We start from the raw sequence: 26,124 nt of genomic DNA on the forward strand, positions 1-26,124 counted from the left end.
CGGGGGGGAGCTGCGCAGTGCGCATGCGCCCCAGCGGGGGGGGGGGAGGCGGGAAGCGGCTGAGGGGAGCAACGGCTCCCCTGAGGGGAGGGGGGTCGCGTCTGTGTGGGGACGCCCTCTGCTGGAGCTGGGGCGTTGTACAAGCGCCTGTGGCTCTGCTGAAGGCGTTTTGGATCCCAGGGTTTCCACAGGAAAGCCTCCTAAATGAGGTTCAGATGTACTCTAAAGGCTTAGAAAGCGAACGGCGAAGAAAGGGCTTGCAGCTTGGCGTTTTTACCTCAGTGTCTGAGGGTCTTGATGTCTGAAAATCCCTTAGGTGCTCTATCAGATGGGAACAGTTAAAATTAAGTGGCTGACACTGAACATGTAACAAAACCCCAAGCTATATGTAGGACAGAGCCAAGAACACCTCTTACCCAGGCTTTCTGTCCCATAAGCACGACCTAAGAGGTGCCAAGAGGAGACACAACCTCTCCATGGAGGCTAACGGCACTTCTGCCTACATTACCCAAGTCTACGTGCTGTGATCGGGTGGTGGGGCAGCTAACATGCAAATCCTACCCTCGATCCTGCTGGCAGCTGAGCTTTAATTGAAAAATACTGTTTGGCGTGTGTTTTTTTCGATGTTGCTGCATTGGGGCTGGTGCTGTAAACAGGCCGCTAGCTCTGGGTGGGGTCGTAAGTGAAGCCAGTGGAATTTTTTACAGTCATGAAACTTTTGGTAATGGGAAGACATGGAGACAGAAGGTGGAGGGCAGATGAGGGAGTGAAAACCAGTCCAGGGCCAGGGTTTATAGCAGGGGTAAGCACTTCCACAGAAGAGCACGGAGTCCCCAGGCTCCACATTCTTCTGTTGCCAGCAGGCAGCTGCAAAACCCGCCAGCAAACAGAGATTCTCTTCTCTCTTGGTTAGAAAAAGCACTAGATGAATGATAACATCTCTGGCTGTTCTGGTATTTACTCTGATTATCCTTTTTTACCTTCTGTAATAAGTATGTCCCTGAGAAATTTACACTTATTAAAAAAAGAAAAAAAAATGAAAGGCAAGAAACTCATTAATCAATGGTTCTTTAAATTGTGGTTTGAATAACGATTCAGCATTATGAGATTTGTGATAAAGTAATGAGATTTGGCAACCCTGAGAAGCAGATAACTCTGCCAACAAGAGTTATTTAAAATTCGTTTACAATATACAACAACCCTCAGAGCCCTGATTGCAGATAGTTTGGGAATTCTCTTTAAACTACATAGCAGATAAAATCTCGCCAAATAGTTCCACTCTTTAAATAACTTTTGCTTGCTTTTTTTCCCCAGTATTTCAATGACTTTGTTCATGGAAGGATATAATCAGTGATGTTGTCTGGTTGTGCATCCACTTCGCTGATTTGTTAGAGCGTCTGTACGGGTGCAGAAACAGAAGGAAATAGCAGCTCCAGAAAATAAAGCAATTCTTCCGCTAAATCATTTTCTTTCTCACATTCCTTTTGGCATCTGAATGATTTAGACCTGAAGGAGTTCTAATACATTTCAGGGCCGTAAGAATACTTTCACTAGAGCTAAAGCCTGCAGCATTAATTGGATGCCAGAACTTGACAGGCCAAGGAGTGAATATCTGATGTAGGTGGCTCCTGCAAGCTGATTTTCCCTCTCCGTTCTGGTGCCCAGGAACCTGTTGCCTCCCTCCCTTTTGACAGCAGCACTTCTCCTGCCCAACTGTGCCATCAGGCTTTCACTGGAGCAGACCGCCTCTTCCCAAACCGCTGACCTCCTCGAGGCAGCACGGACGTCTGGCTGTTTTCGGGTGCCCAGTCCTTCCCCTATCCTTGCCCTGTGGATGCAGCAGTGGCTGTGAAGTGCAGGTTCCCAGGCAAAGACTTAATTGGAGCTCCTGCCTCTACGTGGGAGGACAGGCTGAGACCAGAGGCATCAGGGAATGCCTCCCTGTGCTGAGACACAGAAAGGCATTCAGGCTGTGTCCTTCAGGACAAAGGGGAAGGCTGGGTGAAATGGGCTTGAACCCCAAATTTGCCCCGTGGGCCCACTGGTTGAAGTGGATGATTTGCTGAATAGGCTTCTGAAACAGCCATACAAAACAAGAAAGCCTCTGTTCCCCCAGTGTTGGTTCCTCTGTTTCCTCAGTTCTTCAGTGCTTTTGGCCTTCTTTCCCCTGAGTAAACTTTTTTTCATAATTGTGTTGGTTTTGAGCCAGTTCTGCTCCTTTAAAGCTTATGCCTTTCCTGAATAGCTAAGCATTGTTCCCTAATTTTCTTCAGCAGTCTGAGAAGATTTTATGTTGTGTGGCCATGAACGTATCTTTCCATGCACAGCGAGTTTATTGGACATTTCAGAGCTCTGTGATTTCAGATTGTCTTTTCAACGGTATATTGAACATATTATTAAGAAGCTGTTAGCACAAGCAAAAATAGCGCTTTTTTTATCCACTTAACTTGAGACTTCTCTCTTCCAGAATGGACCTTTAATGACTATCTGCAGAGCAAACTGATTTCTGTAGGTACAGACCCATGAGGAGCTGAGCTGATCTAATGGTTCGCCAGCCCCGAGAAGCAGAGATGCTGCTCGCTCCTCTCCCAGCCACAGATTTTCAGTTTCCCTTAGGATCCTCCTTGGTGCTTGTCGTATGCTTCCATGAGCCCCTTTGAGTCAATTAAAAGCCCCCCCAAACAATTAATTTTGTTGTTGTCATCGTTGGGTTTGTTTCTTGCTGGGTTAGTGAGTGAAACCTGCTCATGGGCACACGGCCAGGAGCAGAAGGGGTGGGAGGAAGAGGGCGTTGTCCATGTAAATGGTAGGTCACCCAGCCTCATCTGCCTTCAGAGTGCAGTTTTATGTTTCAAGTATTTCAGTATGACTGTGGGTCAGTGCTGAAAAGTGCAGTCTTCCCCATCTCTCTCAAGCCGTGCATTTTGTCTCGCTCCTCCTTACATGACTGAGAGCGCAGAGTGAATTGGGTGGCAAAGGAGTTCAATGGAAAAGCGTCACTGTTCTCGTGGACTTGTCTGTCTGAAGAGCTCGTTGAAGCAATTGGCTTCAGGGTAGCCGGGGCAAGAGGGATGCTTCCCTTGTTCCTAGTTAAGTGAAATTCATGCCTCTGATTCTTCTGGTCCCAGGATACTGCCGGGATTTAACTCCTCACTATTCACGAACTGGAGGATCCCTGTACCTTAGAAGTTGAGCTGTGTAGAGCCTCACGTGCAGAGCCCAGCTCAGGTGTGTGTTTCAGTCTGCGCGTTTTCCAGGCTCCAGTGCTCTCCGGCTGTCGTCTTGTTTATGTATTCCAGACACTAAACACCAAGTGTTCAGTCGGTGTGTGGTGTACCACACCTTGAAATAATAATGGAACATAGTGCCTCCATGAGATACGTAACTCCTGAAGGCTCTCAGGTGTCTGACCACGTGTAATAAAACAGCACAAATAAAAAGGCAGCAGGGCAAGCGAGAGCAAGGACAGAACAAACACTCACATCCACTTCCCCTAGATAATGTAAAAATAAAATCCTTTCTGTGAAATATAAACTAAAATAGAAATTAAACATCTTGAGCGCTGTTTGGGAGGATGCCACTGCTGTACTTTGGCCTGTGGAAAAGAGAATAATCATCCCTTATTTGTCAAGCTGTTTACACCATTAATATTTTTAAATGCCTCTAATAAAACATCCATTTCTTACTGCTATTTAAAAAGAAGTCTTTACTTCCCTGCTCCCTTTGGTTGGATAGCGATTTTAGACTGATGAGATAAGAGAGAGAGAAAAAAAAACCAAAAAAGGTGTTTTTGCTTAGCCAGTGTGATTCAAAAATAGGCTAAAGATGAGGTATAAATAGATAGCGTTATGAGCCAAAGCTTATTTTTTTTGTGGAAGGAGTGTGAAACACTAGTACATATGGCCAAAACCAGAGTTTGGTACGCCATTCCAGACTGTTCCCGAACAAAATTAGCTCTGCTTTGTGCTATATTAAACCCGAGTTACACTGATTTCTGCTGGTGGAAATCTCGGCACGGAGCCCTCAAGACAGGAAGGCACCCAGGCAGAAAGCAGTCGCGGCTTTCGGTGTGCCGGAGGGCTTCCTGGGGCCAGTGCTGCCTAGGAAGGAGGAGGTGTTGAGCGGGAGAGAGAATCAAAACTGGCCCTGGATAGCGTGGGGGGAAAAAATGACATTTGCAAAGGGAAAGCTTGCTTGACAGCTTGGCCACTAGAGATGTTCACAGTCCTGCCAAGCGTTCCCAGGAAAAAAAAGAAATTTGGGGGCAATTAAATATGAGAGCTTCTCCCTCACCGCGCTAAAGTTAACACTGGCTACTTCATAAAATAAAGCATCTAATTAGGGATAATGAGACTCCTGGGATAGCCCCCCAACACATATTAATGTTGAGCTTTCATTAAGTTAAACTTGTTTATTTGGAAAAAAAATAATGTTATTTTCCTTGTGGCTCCTGCCTTAACATGTTTACCAAACACTACTGGGACACTTACACAAGCTTCTCTAGAAGCCAGGCTGAAATTTACAGTTGTTTACTTCCCTTAGAAAAAAAAAAAAATCCAAGGGCAGTGATGACAGCAGAGTCCCCACTCTCCCACGTGGTGAATTCCAACGAGGCTGATAGGAGTGGTAATTTGCTTATGATGAATTTGCTTATGATGAATTCTTCCCACACCTCCCTCATCCCTTTATTGTGCCCCACTGCCTGCTAAAGATAAAAGCTGTCACCTCTGCCCATTTAGACTAGGTCACCTGTCCTTTAACTGGCTGAGTTTGTCTTCTGATCTCCAAGGTGCTGCTCAAAGTTTCACCTGGTTCCCAGGAACACAACTTCCAGACGGCTTTTAAATACCTGCAGCTGACACCAGCTCCAGCCCAGGAGGTTCAGAAAGAGCAGAGCACCAGCCAGAAACAGCAGTGTCTGGTTTAAATTAGCTGTGAGCGCTGAGTTCTTGGCTGAGGATAAAATTAAGATTTATTTAGAAAGCTACAAGAGCAGAAATGAAGGGGGAAAAAAAAAGTGGTTTTCCTCCTAGCAGTTGGAGCTGGGAAGAGGTAAAATTCCTCGTGAAAGATGAGTCTTGGGAGAAGTGAGGCAAGCTTTTATTGGCAGCTGAGAAAACACTACGATAAACTATTCCAAAAGCAATTACGGGATGACTTGGACTGAGCAGCCAAGCAGGATCCCATGGGAGATCCTGAAATCTGACTGACTACTGACAGTGCTGGTGCCACGTGAGACGAGGGGAGAGCGCGAAGCTCGTAACCCCGGGAAAGGCCGTTACAGTCGGTAGCAGTCTGTGCTGCGTGAAGACGGCCGCATGGATCTCTACTTCAGGACTATGGCATGTATCTGGACCACAACATAGCATTCAGAAAGCAACCCCGCTCTTCTTTTAAATGCTGGCAGATTTATCATGTCCGTGGATGTGTTGTTCAGTAGCGGTGGGGCCACGTGAGGAGTTATTTCCATAGCGCTGAGCATCCAGAAATGCAGACAGCACACTGAAGTCGTTCTTCGTTAGTGGCTTTAGAGATTCACCTCAGCTGCTCACAAAACAAATTAAGCCATTCAGCAGCATTCTCAATGCAGACTCAGAGAGTGCACCTCAAATTCACACCAAACCTCTCCCCAGTAGGTAAATCCTAACTACACTTCATGTTTACTCATGTCATGGCTCCTTTTTAGCTCAAACTGCAACATACGATTGACGTGAGGTCATTAAAAGCCATGCAGTTGTATCATGCTACCCTGCGCTAAGTCAATTAAAATTATCTGCCAAGAGTTTATGCATAATTAAAATAACTGTAGCACTGACATCCAGGACATTTTGAAGCCGTATTATTGTTTTTTGTGTGTGTGTGTGTTTTTGTTTGTTTGTTTTGGGGGGAGTTTTTTTCTTTTGCCTGTTTAATCTAAGCTCCTTGTGCCAGGAATTGTCTCTTACGCCTCGTAAGGACACAGAAGCTTGTTCAGATCCAAGCTGCTTGTCAGAATTTCATACGTTATATGGCAACGCCAGCACTGGGTAGTGCTTCATTAAGAGCCACTTTGCAGGCATGAACTTGGGCACATAAAGCATATATGCAAAATTCACTGTGGAACAGAAGATATGAAGAGCAACTGGCACCATCTGTTGCATTTTTCCAGGCCCTGGAATGAGAAGAGAATAATTCACATGTTATTGTTTCTCTTAACCTCACAAAATTCCTTTCCTCAACCCTCACCTTCCCTGCTGCCCCCCCTAGAAATACATCCATTACAATAGGAGGGAAGGTGGCTGGGCTGGGATCCCACATAATTCCTGTCCCCAGGTGCTTCACGAACTACATTTCATCACCCTTAGATTATCTGGCAATGAACTTGGCAGCGAAAAGGACGGTGTAGCAGTGAGTTATATGCATTTGCAGGCAGCCTGCCACGAAGTTCACCCCAGACAGACGTCTTGCTCAGTAGTCTGCCTCTTCCCCCACAGAACCCCTTGTGCTGCTGATTCTCCCTCGTCTCTGATCTTGCGCCGGTTGCTCAGTGCCTGAGTCATACCCCGTGGAATAATAGCCACCTTCACTTCCAAGTTCAATGGCCACCTTCACTTCCAAGTTCAATGGCCACCTTTACTTCCAAATTCGAGCCTCAAAGACAAATGAAGTATTATGATACTTTAAGAAACGAAGGCTCGATTTTGCCAGGGGTTGACCTGATGAAGTGCCAAGCGTTCTGCCCTCAGCTCAATAGCATACCTGTCCCTATGTTTAGCTTCAGGCTTTGGACTCATTGCTTATGATTAATTAGATATTTAAGCTCTTTGGTAGCCTGTAGCCTGAACACACAGCATCTGGCAGATTCCAGTCCTGCAGGACGGAGTGCTCAGGAACACGTTTGTACCAGGGCCGCACAAATACGTTTATTTGAGACGCTGCTCACTGCCAAGTGCTTCTGTCTACCCTGCCCTCTAAGCAGTGACATTTTGTCCTGTCGAATACAGTATAGTCCTGCTGTTCCCCGAGCATTTCCACGAGCTGGAACTGCACCCAGTGCGGATGCCGGCAGGATGCTTACAGGGCTGTGGGCAGCTGCAGGGACTAACCAGGTTGCATCTGACATGGCCACTCCGCTGTCACAGGAGGGGAGCCTTCCACATTCCCCCAGCAGCTCAAACGCCCTACACGAGCAGTGTAGAGGTGATGTCAGTGCTGTAGATAGCAATATACCGTACACTCCCTGCCAGCACTGACTAAAACATTTTATTACATGCAGCTGTAAGCAAAGTCAAGGAATCTCATGGGGTACGTCCTAAACTGCAGAACCCAGGAGCGCTTCCACCGTGGTCCCAAGTCTAGACACACGTCTTTTGGGTGTGCACCAACTTCTCCTCTTGCCTCACCCACTTCTCCACTCCCTGGTTTCATGGGAAATAAACTCAGGCGAAAAGACAAGCATGACACATTCTTCCAGATCCTCAAGCAAAGAAAAGGTAAACGAGAAACATACTGTAGAGTCTTCTAGCTCTACACTGCAGATACAGCCACATGCACTCTGTTGTTTTAGAGACTTAAGAGTCTTCTTTTCTGTTAACTCACACCACTGATCTTGGAAAACAGTTTTAAAAATTTATTTTTTTCTCAAAAAATAGGTATTTCATAAACAACCTTGCTTTTGTCTCTGTGAAAATGCTATCCCATCCCACTCTCACATCCACAGTGTGGGATTTCTACTTCTCTTAGGCTATCAGATGCCTTGCAAAGGTGACCCTTGCTCACTGGGGATCCACATCAAACTCCTGTCTTGTGAATTCATACTTGCCTTTGCTTTTGTCAAGAAATGCGGAATTCGAAAGAGGGAAAAGTGTCTTTATACATGGTAACCTAACGCTACAGAGTATTGTAAATAAGAGAAGGATTCGATTCAGGTTTGTAAGATTATTTATGCAAGGACATGATACAGAAATTATGTTCTGACATAAGCAGTTAGAAGTGGGCTTCGGGCATTGAAAATTCTGCCGTTATCTTAAAATTTTTTGCAGAGAGACTTTAGTTTTGCTTTTTCATGTGATTTTATGTCTATTTGTTGCAGTCCTCATCCAAGTATTTGCTGTTAATCCCACGTGCCTGGTTACCTCAAGGCTTGTTTTTATCAAAACAAAATGCTGTGGTTTGTTTCAACATCTGAATATCAGAGGTGTGTTTGTTGCAGGAGCCATGCAATGCCCCCAGTTTCAGACTGACCTCTGGCAATCCTGTGCCCTGATGGAATAACAACAACACGTGCTCGCTTCCAAACACCTGACATGCACCGATTTTCCAAAAGTAACGGTATGTGGCAAGGGAATCTGGCCCTCTATCAAACCCTATTGCTTCTATCTTTTGGAAAGATGACAAACTTCTATTGACAGAAGGAGAATTCAAACAAGTCCTTTCCAATTTGAAGTTTCACACTTTTAGAGGAATATGCTAACCAGAGTTTGCTGAAAATAAAATGGAAAGTGATGTGGAAGCTCAAGGAACTTCACGTGCTATATTCAAAGCCAGACTGTGAGCGGATTTCTTGAAATACCAAATTTTAACTGTAAAGAAGCTGTCAGAATGCATCACATATGAACACAGAAAGATGTTACAGGCTGCAGGGAGATGAATATCTATGATAAGAATAACAGCCCAACTGGCATGTGGAGGAACGCTTGAAGCCTCCTTTGTTATGACTACAGTGAAAATACACATCTATTTTTCCTAGGATAACAAAGTGTTCATTCTAGATCCTGCTTGGAGCTGTTGGGCATTTACAGAGTGTTATTAGCAACTGTACAAATGTCTCGTGTTTTTGAAAAATCAAAGGAATTAGTGAGTAAGGAGAATTAATACCTTCCCTATAGCCTTGCCCCAGGATTTGCTTATGTGTTTTCCTTTAAGGAGTCCCTGAATAAAAAATGTAATCTATGCTGGAATCAAGGCCTGGCGCCTGAGACCTCCATCTCGCAGGGGAGCACCTCTATAATTAAGATACAAAGTTGAGGCTCCTGTTGTTGCTCAGGGTCTAGTTGCCTGGCTGATTCTTCCACGCTTTTTTGCCCAGTGGGCCCTGCTGCAGGAGGGAAGGCTTGTGCTGCATGGCCTCTTTGCTGCTGCGTAAGGAGCTCTCCTTCGGGAAGAAGGGAGCTTCAGGTTTGAACAGTATCCCTCTGGGGAGGACCCAGATAGAACCCCCAATTTTTTAAATTTTATTTTTTGTGTGGATAACAAGACACCACCTATTTATATAATAGATTAAAAAAACACTTTCTCCTTGGAGGCCACGTTTCAGCAAGACACACGTTTGTTCCCCAGGGCAAGAGCTAGTTACCTAAATCTAGAAGTGAATGAATGGAAGAAGGCATCAAAATATGGTCCAGTCTCCCATAAAGTCTAATTCTGGGAAGAGGAAGAATCTCGGCTCTCATCTTTGCCTTCTCATTTCATGCTGGCTGGTTTCAGCAGATGCTGCTCTCCCTTATTCAGAGGTTTTGTTGCTAGGAAAAGGATGCACCACTGCCTAAGTCTCCCTGTTCCTGGAAGAGGAGAGAGATGCCTAAATCAAGCTCATGAATCACAGTCCTTGGGTACCTGCCTACAGATAATATACGCAGCCCAAGTCCCGTTGTGAGTCTTCCCTTTTTGTTCTGGTGCCTAAGCTTAAAAATACGTCTAACACGAATAGTAAAAGTAAAATAAAATCACAGGGGAGGTAGTTAAAAAGGCAAAGTATCTTCTCTCCTTTGTTTATGCCATCAGCTAAATGTTCTTGCCCCTTCCCGTGCATGAGATGGACTTGTGCAGCGGCCCAATTCAGAAAACAGATTCCTGAGGAAACAAAGCACAAGTTAGATTTCTAGCTAGATCAGCTTCCTGAGCTTGGTTCATCTTCTGGTTGTTCTGGCACCAGTGTCATGCAAGACACGAGGCCAAAATGTGCAAGAAAGGAAGAAATGTGTGTGAGGAGGGAGGGGAATCAGGCAGCAGCAGCCCAAATTTAGAGCAGCTTATGCTGTGTTGGAATCGTACCCTAAGGTACAGTTTGGGCTGTTATTTGCCCAGTGGGTTGCCATCATCCATACCTCCTGTAAAATAAATCTGTTTGAACTGCGCACCAATTCCCAAAATAGATTAGATATCATCCACTGTAGGGTTTTGTGATACCAAAAAAATAGAAAAAAAGAAAAAAGACTTGGCAATGAACGAGGCCCAAGGGTGGGGTTTCATGTGATGCTGAACACAATTTAACAGCTTGCTGCTGCTGACAGGGGGCTGTTCATCTTTTTTCCCTCTGCATTTCCTCCCCCACAGCCACTTGTCATTAATGCTTCCCTTGTACCATCCGGCATTTAGTTAGCGAGTGGCCAGTTTGTCTTCTAACCCCATCAGAAAAGAAAAGCCTGTGGAAAAGTGAGTGGTTTTCTGCGCTTAGGAGCTCAGGTGGCTTGCTCGATCCCTTGGCTTGGTCGGATGAGCACCACAGCAGGCCGACGCCGTGAAAGGGGCAAGAGGTTGGCCTGGGAGCAGGATCAGAGCCCATTGGCAACGCTGAGCTGCTGGGTTGGCTCCTCTTGCTGCCAAACTGCAGCCCAAATCCTCTTGGACTTCACTATCCGAAGCACATTATTGAAGGCACGCAACTGCTGCGGCAGAGCCCCGCCAAACTTTTCTGCTACAGACTATGGGCCAAAGGGATTTGCAAGGTCTTCATAGTTTGAAGAACCAGCTTTGTTCTCGGCTCTTGCTGGCAGCTCGGGCATGTTATGGGCCAGCAGCGCAACGTGCTTCCCCTCTGGGAAATTCAGCTTGCTAAGGGAGCAATCTAATTACGTGCTCGAAGCTTTTGGAGAATCTGTAACACCAGCCCCCTGGAGGGAGCTGCAGTAATCCAGATGCTAGGCAACAATAGGAGGAAATGCTGTGCAGAAGCCTGCGTTCAGGAGGAAAGAATGTCACTTAAATGACAGAATGCCTGCTTGAGAACTTCCTCTCTTTCAGCAGCGATTCCTAGCAATTCCTTTGTTAAGAGGAGCTGACATTTTGCTCGCTGTCAGGTCGCAGTTTTTACAAGTGGCTCTCCCAACAGGCCCAGCCTGTCTCTGCTGGCATTTATAAGCCCAGAGATTCACAGATCAGTTTCACAGGTCACGGGTCCGGCCCTTCCCTGTTCCCCAAACAAAAGTGATTTCACTTGGCCGATAGTCAGGAAGAAAGGAGAGCTCTTTTGCCCCTGAGGAGCAGCACACTCTGAGTGACTGCAATCTACAAAGCCATCCACATTCCTTAGACAGAAAAACAACCCTCCCTGCCCCTGAACCTGGGACGTCCAGGCGACAGGATCCCCTCAGAGCCCTTGAGACCCACAAGAGGATCCCGTCAGGGCCCTTGAGACCCACAGCAAGATCCCCTCAGGGCCCTTAAGAGCCACAACAGGACCCCCTCAGAGCCCTTGAGACCCACAACAGGATCCCCTCAGAGCCCTTGAGACCCACGACAGGACCCCCTCAGAGCCCTTGAGACCCACAACAGGACCCCCTCAGAGCCCTTGAGACCCACGACAGGATCCCCTCAGGGCCCTTGAGACCCTCTGTGGTCCTGTAGAAGCTGTGGTGGAGGCGGGGGAATCTTTCCTCCTCTCCCACACATGCACAACGTAAGCGTGCCAACTCACTTCACGCTGAAGTCCATTTCCCTCAGTGAAAACTCCTCTGTGCAGTATATTCGCTGGGTTCCTACCAACAGCATCTGTTGTGGAGCTACTGTTGAGCACATAGCGAAGCCACAGGAGCTCCAGACTCCAGATTATTCCTCACAAAGTCACTCGACTTATGTGTTTCTTGGCTGTCGAGGTCTGCAAAGAGGATGCGTGCACTTTGTGCCAGAAGTTGGGAAGTGCATGTGTTTCAGTAACGTAAAGAGAGATTTCTGAAGAGGAGGCGTCCCGGGTCTCTTGGTGAGGGTGAAGGAAGCAGGTCTAAGTCACTGGTGGCACAACAGAGCTTCTGTGGTTTCATTAGGGGTGGTGGGTCCATATTTTTTGCTCTTCTACAGCTATGCCACAGCGTGCATGGACTCTGCACCCCGTTTCAGGACCTAGCTGTGCAAAGGGTGGTGCACGCAGGCTGAAAGGCGACTTGTTGTGGCTGCATTCAGTGCCTGGTGCGCAGCCTGCTTTCCGAGAACGCGCCTGCCTGAGGCCTGCAGCAGGAGTCTTCAGATGTGCTTATCATTAAAATGTGGTTAACTCGGTTTCTAGCCCAGCTGAACTTTCACAAATAAGGAGGACGTTGTGCAGTGAAATCATACTTTTGTGTTTATTTATTTTTAGCTTTGATGGTAATTACAGTGATGCAGTCATGCTCTGGGTGTATGTGTGCTCTTGTGTCTGTCTGGCTTTGCTTTGCAAATAACTCCTGGCCATTTTCATCCCAGTTTCTCTTAGGGCTAGTGGCTTCAAAGCTACTAGGTCCCTATGTACTTCATGAAAACAGATGGTTGCATATAGCACAAGGAAAGGCTACAGCCTTACACAGAAGGAGTTTTATAGCATCAGCCCAAGCCATGTTAGTCATGAAAGAGTCTACACAGGAAAGCAATACTATATGCCCTAACCTCCTAAGAAGCTTCAGTCAGAGTTGGCACCACCAGAGGATCTCACCATGAGATGAAAATGAGTTGGGAAACAGCTTTCATTTGCTGTGTGCCATATGGAAATGGTTATTTACTTTTGAGAGTAAAAATTAAATACTAATTTTGTCTCCCGCTCTTGCCTGCTCTCTTGCTTTGCTTCCTTTTCTACAGTTCTGTGATCCAGAACCTGATCCTACGTGACCAGGAACAGAGAGCTCCTACCTATGGACAGAGGGATTAATTGTAAGAGCATATTCATGAAGAGAAACTTATCATTTGGATTTGAACAGGGAACATTTTATTTCCTGTAGTCTTCTATGTCTCTTACTTAACCACACATTGGTTAGGTGTTAGCAGGTATTTGATGGATGAGTTGTATGTCCATCACTAAAACTATAAAAGATACTATTCCAGTGGGTGAATTAAAAGGCTTTCTTGGGGAAAAACACAGTAAAACTGTGCTAGTTTTGAACTTCGGGTGGTCTTCTAGCTACTTTCAACAAAACAATCTCCTATCTTGTGGTGAGGGCCTCACCTTCCCAAAACTGAATGTAGTACTGACTTTCTGAATCAGGACAAGTGCTAACAGAAATATAATATAAATTTCAGTTGCCAGAAGAAATAAAGTACATGTTTTTATGTGCGCTGCTGGTGGCTTTTACTGTCTCTGTCTTGGCAGCAGTATGTCAATCCCTTAAGTATGCAAGCAACTCTACGCATATAAATATTCACCAGATCTTCTCAAGTGTTCAGAGGTCTGTGGCTTCACAGAGCAAATACATATGAGAATGCAGAGACGGATGTTGTAATAATTAATCACGCTGTCGTTTTACATATATAATAGAATGTAATACCATTGTAATTTCATTATTATGAGTTATTCTGTTGGCTTCAACACATTTATTCATGTTAGTAGACAAATGTACCATGCTACCTATACTGCTGAAGTAAGCAGTGAATGTCCTTTGGAACCGGAATTTGAGAATCCAGACTATTAAACTGGAAGAAATATCACTGACATGGGATCCTCTTGTGATGCTTGACCTAGGCATGCAGCCTTTTCCCACACAGTTCCTGGATGCTGTGTGGTAATCAGTCAGGGACCAATTGCAACAAGAAGTTGGGAAGCAACTGTCCTGTTTTGCGAGAGAAGAGTGCAACAGAATGGGTATGGGTTGTTCCATCACAGTGGGCCTCAGTGGGATCATGAGCATATTTAATTTGCTGGTATAGACATAGCCTCAGTATCTTGCAGTTGCTAACATGGATACAGCTCATGTGAACTTGTGAGGTTTACAGTACATAAAGAAACTCCTTTAAAGTCTGACTAATTATCTGCAATTCTTGCTTATCCGTTTTGTTCATTTAAAGATGGTTTTAGCATCAGTTCCTCCTTCGCTTTTAAGGCCCAGCTGTCAGCATCTCCTGTTCCCACAGCTCACCCATAAACCAAGGTAGCCTTCTTATGCTCCCCCAAGTAGCAATGACGTCGGCAACTATTGCAGAAGCACTGCAGATATGGAAAGAAAGGCCTGAACTCAGCTTTGGCAGATTTAAAAGCCTGTCATCTCAGTGCAAGAACAAGCCTGTGTAAGAGAGGATTAGCTCAGAATGCATTTTACATAAAAATTCAAACACTGTCATTTGAGAAAGATGCTTTTCTTTCTTTTTTTTCCATAAAGGAAAACATTCCAGTGCACATTTTGATCATTGTTTGCTCTGCTTTTAATAAAAGCCTGTGGCAGAAGAGTAAAGATAATAAAACACTGCTTAAAAAGGGCAAAACTTGAGTAATTGAGATGTGAATATATTCTTTTTCTTAGTCATAGATGTATATTAGTCAACAGTTTTAAACATGTCAAAACCTGCTGTTTAATCCTCAATTCCTTTTAATTCCCTTTCCTTATTGCTATTTTTTATATCACCAAAGTATCTGGAGGCCCACTCCTGACTGAGAACTAGGGTCCTCATTCTGCTCACACAAAAACGTTATTTGACGTTATTTGTTATTTGACGGCGTTATCTTTCCTTCAAAGTGTTTGTTTATCGATAGTTATTACTCAAAAGATGCAATGCTATGAATATATAGTTATGATTACCGTGGACAGATGGTCTTGATTCAGTTCACTGTTTTGTTTTGTTTTAATAAATTACATGTTTTAGTTAACAGAAGTCTCAACCTGACATTCACCTATCAATTTTCCATAGGCTTCCTTTGCCCTTTTAATTGTAATAGCATCCATTTAACATTTAGGTGTCCAGAATATCTATATGAACACAGCCTTTTGTTGATGATTTTGAAGCAGCTCACAAATCAAATGCTTCTAGATAAATAACTATTCTCTCAGTGCACTCGCTTGATCATAAAAAGAGCTGATGTTGTCAGAATCCCTTGCTTTGCTGTAAAGTAGTATTCCTGTTTTACAGAGGAGGGCAGTAAGAAACACAGTTTAATCCCTAATTATCGAAAGCTGTTATCGGGTAACTTGTACCCTCTGGGTGTTTCTGATATTGGGGGACAGGAGAGTTTTGAGTTCCCAAAATGTAGCCCAGCCACATTGTAGCTTACTGGGATAAGGTTCCCATGTACAGTATTTCTCCTCCCAGCATTCTAGTTTCCCCTGCAAGGAAATTCAGGTGTATGGGAAGAGAAGGACCTACGCCATGCACCAACAGGTCTCCATCTGGACAAGCAAAGGACCACAGTGGTGGGGAGGATGGAGAAGGGGAAGAACAGAGGAGGAACACACCATGAAACCCATAGTAATGCACGTATTGCCTATTACTAAAGTTAATGGATATGTAAGGCAAAAAAAATCCCTTAGCTTTAGGGTCCAGCAAATGGGACTTTCTGGCAAACATGGCGAGGGTACATTTTTTTGATTCACAGCTTTTTTCTTATCCCAGGATCATTCTTTCCCTCATTTCTGTCAGTTTGCTACTACAGAACCATTCTGGATACTATGATATTACATATTCATATCGCAATTGTAAAATAATACTCTGAGCAGTTTAAACTCTGCTTTTTATAAACCAGCTTTCACTACTGAGAAAAAGAGACCAACAAATTTCCTTCCTACAGTCAGTTCATCTGTAACCCCTTTCAACAACCACATCTTTCCTGTCCCCAGTATTCACCAACAGGTCAGTTTCTTTCAGTTTTATTTTCAATAACTACTCTTCATCTGTGCTATGTATCTCAGTTTCCCTGCAGCAGGCTGCTGTTTTCTGCAGGATATTTCAAGGGAAGCTAATTTACATGAGGAAATTGCTTCAAGGTGATCCATCGGGGACAGTCAAAAAGTTTGTACACTCTGTATGTGCTATGTGGAGTGGTTTTTTTATATATTTTTTTTTTTGTGCTTAACGCATCAACTTTGGTTCATGAGCACGTCCACGATAACTAGTTTTTGCCTTTATTCATACTAAATGGGCAATAAACTTGTGATTGCCAGTGTGGCATTCCAAGAGAACTAAGAGGGAAGAGTCCATCCAGATTTAATAGTTAGGGGCTAAAAGGGGTTTCCATGGATCAAGGCTGGCTTCCAGCTTTCAGGGGAGAAATGCTAAGGGACAAAAATGGGTGGAGTTCTCTGCCCAAAGACATTGTGAAAGGACTGCTCGGAATGTCCTTCCTTCCTTTGCAAGGTTAATGTTTTTCTAAGTAGAAAACCTGTGTATTTTCTGCCATGTCCCAAGTTGGAAATGCAAAATGCTTCATTTACCACAGAGCCAGTCAGCATCAAGCTAATTAGTACCAAGCAAGAATTTGGATAGGAAAGGATACAATAAAAGCAGTTGGAGGGAATTTACTGACACATCCTGCTTTGTTGACTGACGCTGCACAGGCTCAGAGCTGTGTGCATGCCTCGTCACAAGACAGGCAAAACACTGCACTTCTGTAAAGGTCCATTTCCCTCTCCCCAGCCAGCTTTGATCTCGGCCAGAAAGGGAAAAAATGGGGTTGTTTCAGGGCGTGCGTTCCCAAAGTGACACATCACTCCCTGGAGGAAATGGGCAGCCAGGAGGCAAGTTCATGTTTGTGGTGGCTGTGGAAGTGGCTAGGGTTAACCATGGTCCACAAGGGTCTGCCTGAAAACTGTTCCCACTCAGTGACTGAAAAGCCCTTTAATTATCACAGGGGGCTCCAGTGGTCCCTCGTCACCTGGAGGCAGTGGGGCAGAATTGATGACAAAGCAAAGGGATCTCAGAGGAGCTGGCTCCTGCAAATACCCAGCTTAACTGGAAGCCCTTTTTGTCTTCAACTTCACCCTACGAATCTGTAAGATTTGTTATTTTTAAAGCCACCTTTCATACTGCACGCAAAAAATCTCTCAATGTGACAGCTTCCATTTCAGTTTCAGGGTTCCCCATGTCCCCCAGCCCCACGTTTCAAACTTCAGACATTACAGTCATTATTTTACTACCTTCCTGGTGGCTCGGCATCCTCTTTACCTGCTCCCTCCTTAAAAGGAACCATGACTCTCCACCTCCCATCACCCACAGACACACACACACCAGCGTACCCCAATTTTTCTGCCACGATCTCAATTCTTTTCTCACGCCAAAAGCTCTCTGTACAAACCATTCTCCCTTGCCATCTACCCTTCCACCTCCTGCAAGGATTTTGCCTTCCTCTCATTTTTCCTGTTAATGGCTCAGTTTACCCTATTTTCCCTATGGTAAGGACTTCATGCTCTTTCATTCTGTGCTAAGGACTTTATGCTCTATTTTTCTTTTTGGTTCAGGCTCCCCCCATCTCCTCCCCTCCTTACCTCAGGGCTGAGTTCGCACCCATTCCCCCACCATTGTTATGTTTTCTTTCTGTCTAGGAGAGGAATTATGCAGTGTGGACGTGTTCAGCTCTATTGAAAAGGGCTAGTGGAGAGGATGAATGAGCACTGTTATCTTGGAAGGTGTTAATATGTATCCGTAATGGATTTTTGATTCAGTATACATTTTCAAAAGTACCTCAGACTGTAGGTCTGATAAACAAATGGAAGAGGCTCTGTACCCTTTTCTACATCCTTCTGCATTATTAAATGTTTACCAAAATCAACAAAGTTCTGCCCACTCATGCCACAAATATTCCCTGCAACTCCAGAAACTGTATTCAGAAGTTACTGCTTTAGAGGAACCAGAGGTATCCTGAGGCTGAGTGTAGGGCTCACAAACTCAGCTCGTAACACAAAACAGAGGAGAAAACACAGTTTAGCAAAAATTATAATGTGATTTATTCAAACATGTTTTCACACTTAAGAGCATCTCTTTAGGCCTTCTAAAACAAAACAAAACAAGGTGATAGCCCCCATGTGTACTGAGGAAAGCACGCTGTGCCAAAACATGTCTACCCATATTTTTTTTATATAAGAGTTGTTGCTTTCTTTATAATTTGGCTTTAAAACTAGCATGAAAATTGACTTAATCTCCACACTCCCAGTCTCATTAAACTGCCTATTTCTCTTGCTCTTTTTCCTCTGGTTTATTTATTTTTGGCTCCTTCTCCTTCATTCCTGGTTCCTATTTACTTGTGTTTGTTCTTGCTTCTCACATACGGGACCTGCTTCTATTGTCTTCACTCAGACAATCTTTTATTGAAAGCAAATGACAGTCTTACTAGAGAAAAGGCAACGGAAATGATCCGCTATTTTCATATTAGGATCTTGCTTCTGTGACAAGCTGCATGCCGGTATAGACATTCACCAATATACAAGAGGCCTCAGCTTTGCCAGTTAAATATTACGTTTCCATGTAAAATCTATATCTAGGAATCTATTTTTCATAAAGTTTAATGTTTTAACCTATTTTTTAAATTGTTTCCATTTAGAAGGGGCAGTATTATTTAGGAATCTAATTTCTTTTGTGCTATGAATTATTAAGACTGAAGGAAAACTAGCTGCTGGCGAGGTACATATGTAAAATCATTGACCCATGCCTTTGACTGATGATGGCTTCTTGTCAAATCATTTGCATGATACATTTTGTCCAAAACCTTTGTAGTCTTCCCTGTTGCTTCCAGAAATGGCCAGGTATTTTTTGGTATATAAATGTTAATAATCTTGAAGGGGGATTGTAAGTTCCTATTTTAGCAGAGTGAAGATTGATGATTTATCTCGAAGGCAGTCGAGACACATAATTGCACAACTTCAGTCAATGGGAATATTGCTTTTTACTTCAGTAACTAGAGAATGAAGTCACAGGCAGGAAGACAGATTATTATTATTTTTTTGTCTAAACTTTCCCAGAGGAGAGAGCTGAGAATCTTTCCTACACTGAGACTACTGTTTTCTCTCTAAATCTTGGCATTTCCTTAGAAATTACCATTACGTTTATTTTTCTTGTATAATTTATTTCCCCGTTGCAGTGTCTGCACCATCCCGAACAAATAGCGAATAGGTAGTCACCACGCCGCAGGTTGTTTTACCCTGTGCTGGTCCAGCCAATGCTGCATTATGTTGGATGCAGAGAATTTCGTAACAACCGACCACAGGGATTTCCTGAGAAACTAGGAAATATTTCTTAAGTTACTTTCAGCTTCTTCAGGGTTTCATCCTCATGATCATAGCATTACCCCACTAACCAACCTCAGAAATATAAAGGAAGCTGTTTGTTAGCTCTATAGCTTTAAATAATCCTGAACAGAAAAACCTTGTTGAGAGATTACATGTTATTGATTTTTGTCTCTATAATAAGCCAAAAAATGAGGCTTTCTGGGGAGTAAACATTTTTCCACAAATCCATTTAGGATTTAAGAAGGCAGTCATTTAGTAAATTTTCTTGAAGGAAGTTTTAAAACAGGTATAAATTATTGCCAGATACCTAACTCTCTTTGGCCCACGGACAACAATATTTAACAAGCAGTATGCTGCAGCCAACTCCAAATTTTGCTGTCATTATAACCCATGGTTTCAACTTCTCATTTTTTGTCTTTTTTTTTTGTTCAGATTGTAAGCAACACCAGAAAATTTGTGCTGTATGATGCCAAGAAGTCAGAGGCAAGGAACCCTCACCTACTGCTCTGCTTTACTAGAATTACCATATCACAAAAGAAACCTCCCTCATGACGCAGCATTCCTGTGAAAATCTTTCCTTGTTTTTATTAAGCCAGGTGATCTTACTGAATTTATGGATGTTTTAAAGAAAACGCAAAACAGGGGGGGCTATTCTCTGAGTCTGTAAATTGAGTAGAAAGGACATTAAATGTCCAAGCATCTTAAAAACGTATTTTATCTCAAATGCACAAGTAGGGATACCTCTGACTACTGCTATGGTACAAGTAATGGATCCCACCCTCTGTTACCAGTATGGTTTCACAGCCCCTCTAAATTTATGTTGCTGCTCCTTCTCTGTCTTTCCAGGCTGCCCTGCGTGTCAGGAAAATAAAGGAGAAAAAGAACTGATGAACGCAGATCTCAGCATTTGGGCCATTTTAACACCCCCACCCCCCCACCCCCTCCCAACCATCTTCATTACCAAGGCTGACAATGTCAGTGGCTGTGGCATTGCGAGTGAGGTTTCGTGTTACATCTGAAGCAAAGTGGCTGTGGGCTGCTGCCTACAAGGAGCCCTTTCACTGCTCCTTCCCCTTCCTCCCCCACCAGCCAGCTCTGGCTGCTTCCCTGGAGGCAAGTCTAGGGATCGTGTGGCTGAACGGCTCAGAGCTGACCCAGTGCAAGCTCCTCCACTAAGCAAGGGCAGTAATGGAGGCAAAATAAATAAATAAATAAATAATAAAGCAATTTTCTCTGAGATCCAGTTTACCTATGAGACCACACAATGACTGACGCACCGTATGCAACGGGGGTGCTGCTCTGGCAGACACATGCAGTTGTCCAAAATTCCGTGCAACCTGAAACTTCACCTGAAGATACCGGGTGATGCTTCAAACAGGCATGTTGGGGTGCAGCCTCTCACTCCTGCTGTTTAGGAAGAAAGTTTGCCTTAGGTGTGGCAGAGCGGCTAGCAGGGACGTTAACCCTACAGTACAAGATGTAAAGCTTGCTGTTCTGTGAGCAGGGTTGCATGCCAACCCCATTGAAACCTGTTTAAACAGGATAGAGTGTTTCATGCTTTCTATTGTGTAACTCATGCAGCTTTGCAGAAGTTTATCCTAAAAACCAACAGTTGCTAGGTAGAATTAATCTTACAGCATCAGGCTGGAAATGTCAGTTCCTTACCTTTTTGCCAAATGCTGGTAAGCATAGAAAAACTCTGAAAATCGACAGAAGCAACAAAACCTTCAGAAGAGAAAAAAAAAAAGAGAGAGAGAGAGAGAACTTGGCTAGTGGAAAAGTTGGAAAAGTTGACAAATTTGGTATATGAGAATTGGACTAGTGAGGTGAGTGAGCTATCATTTCACATCAGCAGATCTCTCAGCCTAGTTTACCTGCACATCGGTGTGTGAGAGGCTGTATCCTGAGACACAGGACTGGAGAGAACCTGTAATAGTGGGGTCTCACAGAGTGTGGGTCCATCAAGTAGGCGCAGTGCGTCTGGCCTGGCTTTGTCTTCCCTGCACAGACACTGTTCACTCTGAGGAAGAGAGAAGGTAGAGAATTAAGTGCAAATGTGCAAGATTCTGGCGATCTGGCTGGAAAGCATGAGAGAAAGGAAACTTTACAACTCTGTGGAGACCCACCTGCCCCAGATGTGATTCCTTGTTGGGCTGTGGACACGTGTATTCAACAACATCACAGATTCTGATGGACAGGACAGCTCCTTCCATGCGTGCGTGATGCAGGACCAAACAAAGTTTGCACCAGCAATAATCTGTAGGACTGGCCATGAGATCTAACAACTAATATGGACAGGGCCAGGCGCCAGCCTGGAAGGCCAAGTGAGGAAGTCTGTGCTTGATGCAGCAGAAAGGGAGACAAACGACAGGTACAAAAAAGTCCTGAGGCCCAAACAGAAATTGGAGACTATGACACTTTATGTTAGGATATACTGTAATGGAGCGAGCTGAATTCATCTTTAACCTCCCGATGCAGGTGTCCTGTGGTAAATTAAATATCTGCACCTGACCGTCTAGGCACTCTTGAGTACTAATGGACAAAACAAAAAGGAGAGATAATATCAGCTCAATAAATCCTAAAAATCAAAATATATTTGCAGCATATGTTTAGTGTACATAATGGCATTTGTGGGGATGGGAAGGAGGGGATTGCAGCTGCTAGGATACTAGAGGACAAGGGCTTGCATCAAGTTTTATCTCTGTGAAGAGAAAGGAGAGAAAGAGAAGAGCTTAAGGGAAAACAGAGTGAGCCTTCAAGTTATTCCGTGTCCTTAGCTTCCTAAGATTTTTTTTCTGTACCTGATTTAAATTATAAAATCCCTGGGGCAGCAATAGTCTTTAATTCGAGTCTTCTTTAGTACTGGCCAAATCATCGATGCTTAATGAGCAAATAAAATGTAGATAAATTAATATAAAGGTTGCCTTTGTGCAGTCTAGCACGTAATAGATGACACCCAGATAAAACTGAAGTCAAAGCATTTGTATTGAACCTGAGGACGGGACCAGCTTTAAGAGAAAAGCATGAGTCCTTCCATTGACTTCAAGTGAGGGGGGATCTGGTTTATGTTGCAAACGATTCTCTGAAATTAAGTGCATGCAACTGGGTACTATACGTGCAGGTAAATTTCTGCATATTGCATATGGAAATTTTCCTCCAGACAAACTACAGACCCAGTCAGGCAAGCCGCCGTGTCTTGGTGGGCCCTAGGGTTCCACGTGGGTGCAGAAGCTGGCCATGCAAAGCAGCTTGCTGGATTAGGGCATAATTCAGTGCTGCGGTGCCACTTACGCACTCTAATTGGCTTTATTCACAGCAGGGATGACTGAGGTGCCGGAAGGCACAAGACAAGTTGCAATAGATTTGTCAAGCTTATTTCATGCATCGTAGTTGTGGCTGCATTTTGGACAGATTGTGAAAATCGTGTTATTTTTAAGATGTAGATTACAATACTGCCTGGAGACTAAGAAAAACTGGGGAGTCTGCTGTAGAGATTGGGCCCCCAAAATATTTGAGAACACCAACAGTCTGCAATCCCAACCATCTGCGATCTAAAGAATGGCAATGATTTATATGCCATTTCACTTGCTGATGTCAGGGGGCACTGGGATATTAAAAAAGAATATAGAGGCTGATAAACAGACATATTCATTTGGATATGTTTTCTTTCCTATCCCATCCTATTTATAAAAATAAGTACCACCTTTTCACTTCTGCTTTAGCCATCAGGCATTTACGCTGGTTTTATGTTATCATTTTGCGTTGTTATAGGAAAGGTAGATTTGCAGGTGGTAGCAGATTTAACGAAGGACAAAGCTAAAAAAATGCTGCCGTGGCTATATGCTCCCATCTAACCAAAACAAAGAACTTGGAAAAAAAATGGCCAGATCAACGCATAAAGTAACAGCAATATGTACATATATTGCTGATAAAAGTGGCTTTTTCGGTAGAGGGTTTTGTCAGTGAAATATACAAGTTCTTACCTTCGTAGTAGACTTATGTATTTAAGCTAAAGTCTATTCCTAGTACAAGTCCTTATGAATGAATTCAGGGATCTCGCAAAAGGGATGGTGTGACAGAAAAGTTTTGGGGGGACATAAGAAGCTGGCAGACGAGACTCTCAGGAGGAGCTGAGGGGGCTGTGAAAAGAATAGAAGGTGGAAGGAAGGATGGGTCAGACAGGTAGAGTCATGGTGCAAAAAGCCTTGAAAAAGTGTAGATGGATTTCAACTTCTGACTAAGAAAGCAAGCTGAAGACATGTCTATCATAGAAACAACTTTCGGTTGTCTGCCTTTCCCGCACTCTCCCAAAATAAGAATTATATATATATAGTTAGACAGAGGTAGATAGACAGAGAGAGACATAAAACTGGGAAGAGCAGTTGAGGGAAAAGAGAAGTAAGACATAACCATGTCAAAATGTCATGCAGTTAATAAGAAACAAGGAGTAGAAGAAACAATTAAAAAAACACCATGACACCATATGGAACCTTCCACATTGTTACACTTAAAAGATTTTTAAAAGAAACCTTATAAAAAACTACATTTTCCTCATCTCAAAACAGTGTCCTTTGTTGGAAGACAATATAGTTATTTAAAAGGCCCACAGTTTTACGTGTTTTGATCCACATATTGTCTAGTACAGGCATTAGAAACTTACGATCTTAGTATGAGAGATGGCACGTAGGCTGATTTTGAATTGTAGATGGGCAAGCAGAAGCAAGGCTTGAAGCATCATGGCTTTTTAAGAGAGGTATCTGAAAGAGAAAGCAAGTCCCAGTCCTGATGAAGGTAATAGCCATTTTCCACTGGGAGTAAACAAGAAATCAGTTAAATGCCCCCTTTGTAGTGACAGCTGAAACAATGGAAAACCTTTGCCCAAGGACACAAACACACAGATCTAAACAGTGTAGGTCATCTGCCCCACAGGGGGTTCCTGAGATCTGATAAATGATGGGGCAGGGGACTGAAGAACTAGAGCCTTCTCTGTGAGAGAGAAGGGGCAGCAATGTGAGAGAACGAGAAAGTCGTCTGCATATAAATTGAGATGCACATACTTGCCTGAGAAAAAAAATGAGGCTGTGGTTTTGAGAGATGCAATAGGCTGACATAACACTTTTATCTCAGATAAAATCTCTAATTTCTCATCCTTTTGTCACTAATGCTTTTTTTACCTTTGCAAAAGTGGTGAGGCGCCCATCCCCAAATCCCTCTCCCTTGCTGTTTTTGGCCTCGCAGTCCCACTGTTTACTCTGATGCTAATCCATATATCTCTGTGAACTGACATAACTCACCAACTCAGCAGAAAAATAATCCAGAAAAACTCGGATAGTTTTCTGCTGGATTGGAGAGTTGAATTGGCTCATGCATGGGTCATACATACGTGCAGCACAGGCACTGGCAGATTACTGGTGGAAGGAGGTGGGCGTAAAGGGTATTGTGTGGGGGAACATGAAGGGCAAGAGGAGGAAGATGAGGTAAGATTTCATTTCAGAGGAACGGAGCCATCCAATCAACTCAGCTGCATGTGAAACCACAGCCTGAAAGCAAGCACGTAGGAGCAAAACATAGCCTGAAAGTAAGCAGACAGGTTTTCCTGTTGCTTTATTCTTACTCTGTTCTCTAATAGAAAGATCCCCAAATATCCTAAATTCTTACTAATCAAAAGGTCAGAAGTGGCAACACCATAAGGGTGCCCTTATCTACCTGTGGTAAGCCGCCATCTGTAAGCATGATTCAAGAAGCAGACAGAGAGTATTTGATCCCAAAAGACAAGAGCGCATGCTGCCTGGGGTATTAGATATACTTTGACAAAGATAATAAAATGTCATGCCTTTGCCCTCAACTGTCTTTTGCATACCCATCATCTTGTGAGGAATATCTGAAGATGTCATGAAGAACAAAGCAAAGCAAAACTCAGAACTGCGGCCATTGCATGCTAAATATTGTCCTGAATACACATAACGCCTGCAAGAATTCCCAATGAAATTGGGAGAAGAGGTGTTACCGATGCACTTCTGAATGTGGGAGTGGGGCAATAAAGTCCAATTTACCAAAGAAAATCCATAGTTGTGACCTGGCCTACTGTAGTTTATGATAGCCTCATTACAATACTTTGTGATTTCCATGTAGGATGCTCAAACACTTTTTAAGAAAGTTACTACTAAAGCTGAGTAAAACCCCAGGATCACATCAAATATTTTTGGAAAGAGCCTAAGGAAAGCTCTGTATTGTGTCCGTTTTGTGCAACCATGACTTTTTACACTTCTGTGAAATATCTGCAAAGGATTCGGTTAATCTCTGTTGAATTTTAACGTAGTTAGATTGAATTCTTGGAAAACCTGAGGCAATTTGCAGTCCTGAGTGCAAACATGTTCCTTAAATTATCCGTAGACCTTTGGGTGAAAATACTTTAGGGTGATAGAATGAGCCAGGTTAAGCTAGATTTTCTATCAGCCATTTTAAGTGAAAAATTTGAAAGGAGGCAGATGACCAGGCATACAGCATAAGGACAATTCAGTCATGGTGCCATCTCATGTCCTAGAAAGGCCAGATTTTGCTGAAGTCAGCAGTGAAGTGCCCGCTGTGCACAAGGGTTGCATTTCGCTTGCCAGGTATCTTACTGAGAGTGACAGAAACATTACTCTGCCGAGCTCTTGCCAGGAATCAAGCTCTACCCAGGTGAGTCACTAAAATAAAATCCTTCTCGGATGATAGCAATATTCACAACATGACTGTGTGCCTTGCACAGTTCTCCTGAACACCACCCTGCGTGGGGCTGTGTGTGATTTTCACTTGACATCTTACACCCACTGCATCCGAGTGGCACTGAGATGTTCACTCTTGTGCTTTTTCCCTGTGCTTTTCCAGGCAGGCATGGCGCGCTCGCCACTCCTGAGAGATGCAACAAGGGTGGTTTTGAGCTTCTCTGCCTTATCGCTACCCCTTTAAAAATAAAGATGCAATTCAAAAGAGAACC

General features: G+C 43.7%; 1 long non-coding RNA gene across 3 annotated transcripts; it reads right to left on the minus strand.

Annotated features, from left to right (window-relative positions):
• Positions 1 to 55: 55 nt before the first annotated feature.
• Positions 56 to 26,052, minus strand: LOC310880343. Of its 3 annotated transcripts, none has more exons than XR_014571639.1 (3): positions 21,272 to 26,052; positions 20,423 to 21,165; positions 56 to 19,997 (listed from the first exon to the last, which is right to left on the minus strand). It is a non-coding gene; the product is annotated as an uncharacterized lncRNA (long non-coding RNA). The 3 variants fall into 3 exon arrangements; XR_014571640.1 differs by having other exon boundaries at positions 20,423 to 20,552; positions 20,811 to 26,052; XR_014571641.1 differs by having other exon boundaries at positions 56 to 6,151; positions 17,409 to 19,997; positions 20,423 to 26,052.
• Positions 26,053 to 26,124: the final 72 nt, after the last annotated feature.

Source organism: Anser anser (genome assembly GCF_964211835.1).
Source record: "Anser anser genome assembly, chromosome: 1".
Lineage (NCBI taxonomy): Eukaryota > Metazoa > Chordata > Aves > Anseriformes > Anatidae > Anser > Anser anser.